This window comes from Stenella coeruleoalba (genome assembly GCF_951394435.1).
Source record: "Stenella coeruleoalba genome assembly, chromosome: 18".
NCBI lineage: Eukaryota > Metazoa > Chordata > Mammalia > Artiodactyla > Delphinidae > Stenella > Stenella coeruleoalba.
Window position 1 is genome coordinate 49,588,650 of NC_137164.1, and position 6,904 is coordinate 49,595,553.

A 6,904-nucleotide genomic window follows, 5' to 3' on the forward strand; every position below is an offset into this window, starting at 1 on the left:
CTGGTATTAAACCTTCCAATATGCTGAACCCAGAAGTTGCACAATAATGTACTGTACAGATACTGAACTATTTTTAAATAACTGGAGAAAATAAATATCAAAAATAAAAATAAGACAACATAATATCAGGTATCAACTAACACTGTAAGTAGAAACATCTCATATTATTGTCGCTAAGGACAACTAAACAAATAAAATCCCTTAGCTACCAGCAGCTGCCACGGACCAAAATACAATGACAGCCAACCCCAGCCTATGATGTGCAAAGAAAAGCATACAGGGCTTCTGACCAAAATTGTGTCTACCAGGATACAGGCAGTCTCAAAACTCATTCCATTCCACTCCTGGATAGAATGACCCCATACACCGTGGCAGGTGTTTTTCTCTATCCTTTCATCAAGTCCATAAGTATTATTAGAATTTAACAATGTGTCTTATAGCAGGTCATAGAAATACAAAGATGGCTAAGACATGTCCTTACTGTCAATGTGCTCACAGTCCTAGTGGGAAGAGGCATAAACAGATCATTCTAACACAATGTGGAACATACAGTACTACAGTACACGTACACAGGACATTATGGGAACACAAGGAAGGGCTGCCTAACTCAACCTGAAGCAATCAAGACTGTGGACTTTCTGCGGCTTCCCTGGTGGCGCAGTGGTTGAGAGTCTGCCTGCCGATGCACGGGACACGGGTTCGTGCCCCGGTCCGCGAAGATCCCACATGCCGCGGAGCAGCCGGGCCCGTGAGCCGTGGCTACTGAGCCTGCGTGTCCAGAGCCTGTGCTCCGCAACGGGAGAGGCCGCAACAGTGAGAGGCCCGTGTACCGCGAAAAAAAAAACAAAAAGATTGTGGACTTTCCGGAGGTGGTGATACTTGAGTTGAGACTTAGAGATGACAAAGGAATTAGCCAACTGAAAGATGAAGAGTGATATTCCAGGTAAGGAGAAGTATGTAAGGAGAGGGAGGAGGACACTGACAACATGGTATGTGGAAGGAGCCTAGAAAGCTCTGCATAGTAAGAGGCCAGAAGTGATGAGGTTTTCTCTACAGAGGCAGTGGCCACTTGCTAGTTGATTAGCTTGGAGGCAAAAGACTTGGGACTTTATCCAAAAGGCAAGTGGAAAATGTCTAGGCTTGAAAAGACTTCATGCAGCTTCCAAGATCTAATAAGCAAAATTAGAACAGCTTTGATTCTAGATGAACCAACTACATTAAAGCCATAGAATCCTCATCAACATGGCTACTTAGATACTAATTCAAACATTTCATGAATCATCTCTGCAGATGGATATTGGAGGACAAGACCTCTGAGATAAATCCCTTCCAGCCAAGATTCTATTTTCTGATTTTAAAGGGCCAACAAAACTATGGACCCATAACATGGATCTGTCCTTCTGAAGGCACTAAACCATACCGCAGGACAAATACCACAGTCTTATTAAGATAGTGAAGTGAAAGGAGCATTAAAAGGGCCATAGAATGGGAGCCTGCTTCTTCTCACTTCTAGCTAACTTCTCTTTCCAGCAAACTATATTTTTCTCCAATTATAGCTCACCATGTCAGGCAAATGTATGCGATTATTATGTCTTTATTCTTAGTATTTTAATTTAAATTTTTTTACTGAGTTTTTTCATTTGCAACCAAACAGTTCAATTATTTGCTTTACACTTATTGATACACACATACACACACAGATTTTTACTCAATTTTGAGAGGTAAGACGCTGGTTGATTTGAATGTTGGCATTTTGTGAAATGTTGCCTCAGTATAAAAAATAAATTGTTTACTCTGGATGTTCAAAACCATTAACACAGAAGAAAAATACCAGCAGGAAATAATTCTGTTTGGTTCAGGCAGATGACTAGATACATTATACCCAATGGTATATATGAGCTGGAATCATTCAACTGCCTGCCTTTTAAATACGTCATGTCTCCAAACTGCACCTTGCACACTGCTTCCTCTAAGAGCTCCTAATCTGGGCCAGGCTTCTCAAAATGGATGAAACTAAACTAACTCAGCCATCTTTTGCCAATTTCACTGTATCTGGATTCAGCATTTCATCTTCCCATCTAACCCGTGTAGGTATTATTTTCCTAGCAGTGATTTTACTTTTTGGCGATGGGCAAATGTCCATATTTACAATTTTAGCCTTTTCAGGACCACAGAATTAAGCAATCATCAGGAAAAAATAACAGTGATGATAAAATTTAGAATAATATTAAAGAGGTAAGTGTGATAGTTAAATAAAAATTAAAAAATCAAGTAGACCAGGGATGAAGGGCATGGGCCCTGGGGCCAGACTGCAGAGTGTAGTTCTTGGTTTCCCCACTTATACTATACTAGTATAGTATACTATACTAGCTTTGGATAGGTCATTTAATCGTTCAGAGGTCTCAGTTATCCAGTATGTAAAATGGGAATAATAATGCTAGTTCCTAGCTTTAATGCAGTTGATAAGATTTTTAACAGTAATTTATACACAGCATTTAAATCAGAGCTTGGCACATAAGAAGTTATATGTGCTAGCTATTATTAGTATTATCATCAACATCATCATCATCATCATCATTATAAGGTACCATAATCCATTAATCTCAATTCTCAAAAATAGTTTCATGGAACGTCACAGGGTATTTTCACATTCACATGTCCTCTTCTTTTCTAGCACTTCTTGGGATGTTTGAAATACAAGAGAAAACAAAAATAACTCTTCTCAAGAGATGATATTACAAAGATTAGCTAGCAGAAAATATGTTGCGGCAGACATTGTTGGTTGAATGACCCAACCCCATTTCCAGTCTCTTCCCTAGGTCCTCTTCCAGCTTGCAATGTGCACATGACACAGTGCAGCAGGAAAAGCATTTTCCCCTCTTCCTACTGAAATGATCGCCAGCCTACGAAGGAAGCCCCCAAAGAATCAGAGACCTCAATGCTAACCTTGCTGACCCCCCTTCAACCAGTGCCAACAGCTACCCGCCCTCAGATTTTTCATCATATATGAAAAGTAAACCCCTTTACAATTGAGACTTCATATTCAGGTTTTCTAATGCATGCAACCAAAAGCTTTCCTGACTGATACATTTATAGACTCCACGTTGCTCATGAGACGACCCGAGAGATCTCAGTCTGCAGCAGTCATTCTCACTGATGCCTGATTTCTTTTCCTAGGGTAAAACTAGGTCCCTGGTGCTTGTGCTTCTGCGTTCAGTGTTCCAACTTGCCCTGCATAAGTTGCATCCTGGAGATCCAGGGAGCCCTTCCTTCTAGGTCTTCCCCATTCCATCTTTCTGTTCCCAGGTGCTGATCCCACTTCAGCTGCTCATGCTGCAGGCTTTTCATTTCTTGCCCTCCAGGAAGCCACACTCTGGGTGACCAGCATCCCTACACTGGTGCTACTTATTCCCCTTGACACCAAGCTCATAAGTTTTCTCTTCAGTGTCACCTGGTAATGGGGGCAGACATCTTCCCATCACTTGTCTCTCTCCACCTTATCAGTTTTATTATTGTGGCCAATTTTTCTTGTCCCCAGTGGTTCTCAAAAAGCCCACCTGCCCAATCAGTCCTCAGCCCCTTCCGGTTCACTAACGAAGTCTAGTTGCAGCTGCATACACGATAAAACTGGTAAAAGCTACACAGCTTGCAAATAGTGTTTCCAATTGTCATACTGTATTATTGTTGTTTAGACAATCAAACTGTTCACTGAAATAATTACATTATTAAAATATTTTTAAATTGTCTATGGACTTATTTCAGATAGTACTTCTTCAGCTCTAAAATTATTCAACCATTTCAACAACAAAGAAAAAACTGTAACTTGGACTTGGTGATTGATATTTTTCTTCTTCATCAACTTAGTTCACAATTTGGAAACAAAGGTTTGTCTGTTTAATATCATATGAAGAATTATAGTCATCTTGGATAAACAATAGTGTCAATAAATAACATCTACATAAGAATGAAAAAGAAAACCTATATTCTTGCTGCCAGCAGACATAACTTTTGTTGACCTTTGAAAGCCAGGGGATTAACTAGCATTTGGGGGGAGACATTTTGAAAGACACAGAACCTGTCATATTTTCTGCTTCATGAGCTAAACATGAACAGTGGGGAGACTGTTACAGCTGTCTGCTAACAGATGAGGCTTTGGAGGTTGTGAGCCAAAGGAACAGCAAAGACCATTCTGTGTTTAATAAACCATATACCCTCCAGTACTGAGATAACCCCTGCCAGGGAGTTAACATTTGGGGAAAAAAAAAACAAAACAGTTCTTCCAAGTCATGGAGGTATAATATAAGATCCTGTGATTGTAAAGAAATCACATGGGTTGTGAAGAGAAGCAATTGTGAGGGATGTCATTTTTAAAATTTACTATAATTTACAAATAAGAGAGACCTGAGCTGATAAAGTATCATCCAAATTACTATTTGAAAATGATTTATACCACAGGGAACACAAAACAGTATTTCTATTTGTTTTTCTAGCAAAACATAACATATGTGCAGCAAAGTGAATCAGAAACTCTTCCCAACTCAGAAAAACTTTAAATCATAATAATAATGAAGATAAAAGTCATTTTCAGGCAGTAGCTCAATAATACACTGAGAATGGAGTCACCACGTACATAATTCAGGCATAATGTAATCCTCAAGACACATATTCCTAAAATAAAGAGGCAGACAGCCTAGGTGTGGATCTGGCTCTTGCTGTGTTACTTTGTGCAAGTAACTGAATATCTCTGAGCCTCAGGATCCACATCTATAAAATGCAGGTAATAGCTACGTTGCAGGGTTGTTAAAATAAGTGAAATGAATTGATATTTTTACAGTTTTAGAACAGTTCCCAAACATATAATAAGTGGTACTTAAGTATAAATAACAAATAATAACAGCTGTGTAGCTTACCTGATGCCTGATGGGATAAATTTAAACTAATCCATCAGTGGAAGAGCTATGGAAGCCTCCAGTCTAACCTCTTCTCTCACACAAGAATCCTCTAAGAACCAAAACCAAAACCAAAAGCATGACCCAGCAATTCCGCTCCTGGGTATATATCTGAAAAAAACAAAAACACTAATTCGAAAAGACACACGGGTCCCAATGTTCATAGCAGCATTATTTACAATTGCCAAGATATGGAAACAACCAAAGTATCCATTAACAGATGAATGGACAAAGAAGATGTGGTATATATACACAATAGACTACTACCCAGCCATAAAAAAGAATGAAATTTTGCCATTTTGCAGCAGTATGGATGGACTTGGAGGGTATTATGCACAGTGAAATAAGTCCGACAGAGAAAGACACTGTATGATATAATTTATATGTGGAATCTAAAAAATACAACAAACTAGTGAATATAACAAAAATGAAGTGGACTTGCAGATATAGAGAACAAACTAGTGGTCACCAGCAGGGAGCTGGGGAGGGGCAGAATAGGAGTGGGGGAGTGGGAGATAAAAGCTGTTGGGTGCAAGATAGGCTACAAGGACATATTGTACAACATGAGAAATATAGCCAATATTTTTAAATGGAGTGTAACCTTTTAAAATTGTATAAAAAATTAAAACAAAAACAATCCTTGACACACTCTGACCTGAGGAAGAGGAAACTGGAAAATACCTCCCTGTAATTCCCACCTTGAATTCTAAATCTGAACCTATAACAAATAAATCCAAGCCTGCTTCCACATGGCAAACCATCACAATTTTTAAGGAACCACCATCACCTTCTCTTCCTCAAGCCAAGCATCCTCTATCTGTTCATCCTCTGAGACTTTGATGGGGCTCCAGCTCCCTCACCATCTAGGACACTGGCCTCTACAGACAGCAAGTTTGTTCGGTTCCCCAGGAAAGTTGGGCGGGAAGTACCGGGATGTGATTCACGTGGCGGCCTATCTGCCACTCTCATTCTGGACCTTGATTTCTATTAGCTGAGGCTCAGATGGCGCTCCAGTTTTCTGGCATCTGTGTCACGCTATTGCCTTATACTTAAAACTAGCCTCTTGATCTGCTGAAAAGCCAGAGCACTCAGCTCCATCCTTACAATGACATTTTTAAGCCTAAACTCAATAATGTGTATTTATCCCTATTAAGTCTTACTTGATTATTAATCAGGATAAATGTGCATGCAAATGGAATCACAGTAGTACACCAAATCAGATTTTAAATTCTCTAGAGGAAATTCATTTTTTATACAGGAATCTTATGATCAAATTTTGTAAAGCAAATATCCTTCAATTGATATTTTTGGTAACTATCTATTAGCATATTATAGCTGTCTACAGCAGGAAACATACATTAAGCTTTGGATTCTACCATATTATGTTATTAAAGCAGATCTGCCTTCCTGTACTTTGATTAGGCTAATACTAAAATTAGTTTATTTTCCTGCAATGTACTGCAACCAGAAGATTAGCATGCAGAAGAGAGAGCCGGGAGGCCACAGACCCAAAAACTATGACCAGGTCTAAAGTCTCCTAAAAGCGTACAGTCCTCAAAGGGCAAACCAAGAGTTAATTCTTGGCTTAAAATTTCCCTCCCATGCCTTTTATATGAACGAAATAATACTGTGAAAAAAACATTACAACTGACCCTCTCCTATTTGTTCAGTTTCCACTTAATTTGGTTCCACAATTGGGTCACTGTCCTCCAGGGTTCTCTACTAGGTAAGGCCCTTAGGCTAAGCCTTCTACAGGCTGAGTCCAGTTCACCTCTCTTGCCTCATCTCTAATGACACTCCAACACTGTCACCCCTAGAGTTTCACCAGCCCACTCACCTGTACTCTCAGCTCCATCCATGTCTCAAAACCAGTCCTGACAAAGGAGGCAGTTGGTAAGGCCTTAAACCAATCCTGTGGTAAGATAACTAGTATCTCGTGTGCCTGGGTGAGCCCT

The 6,904-nt window shown here is 39.6% G+C and overlaps 1 long non-coding RNA gene across 1 annotated transcript in view; it reads right to left on the reverse strand.

Annotated features, from left to right (window-relative positions):
* Nucleotides 1-4,941, reverse strand: part of LOC307176878 — a 41,334-nt gene extending 36,393 nt beyond the window's left edge. The window contains exon 1 of the long non-coding RNA XR_013824928.1: nucleotides 4,911-4,941. This is a non-coding gene — a long non-coding RNA (uncharacterized lncRNA). The remainder of the gene's footprint in view (nucleotides 1-4,910) is intronic.
* Between the last annotated feature and the right edge of the window lie 1,963 nt (nucleotides 4,942-6,904).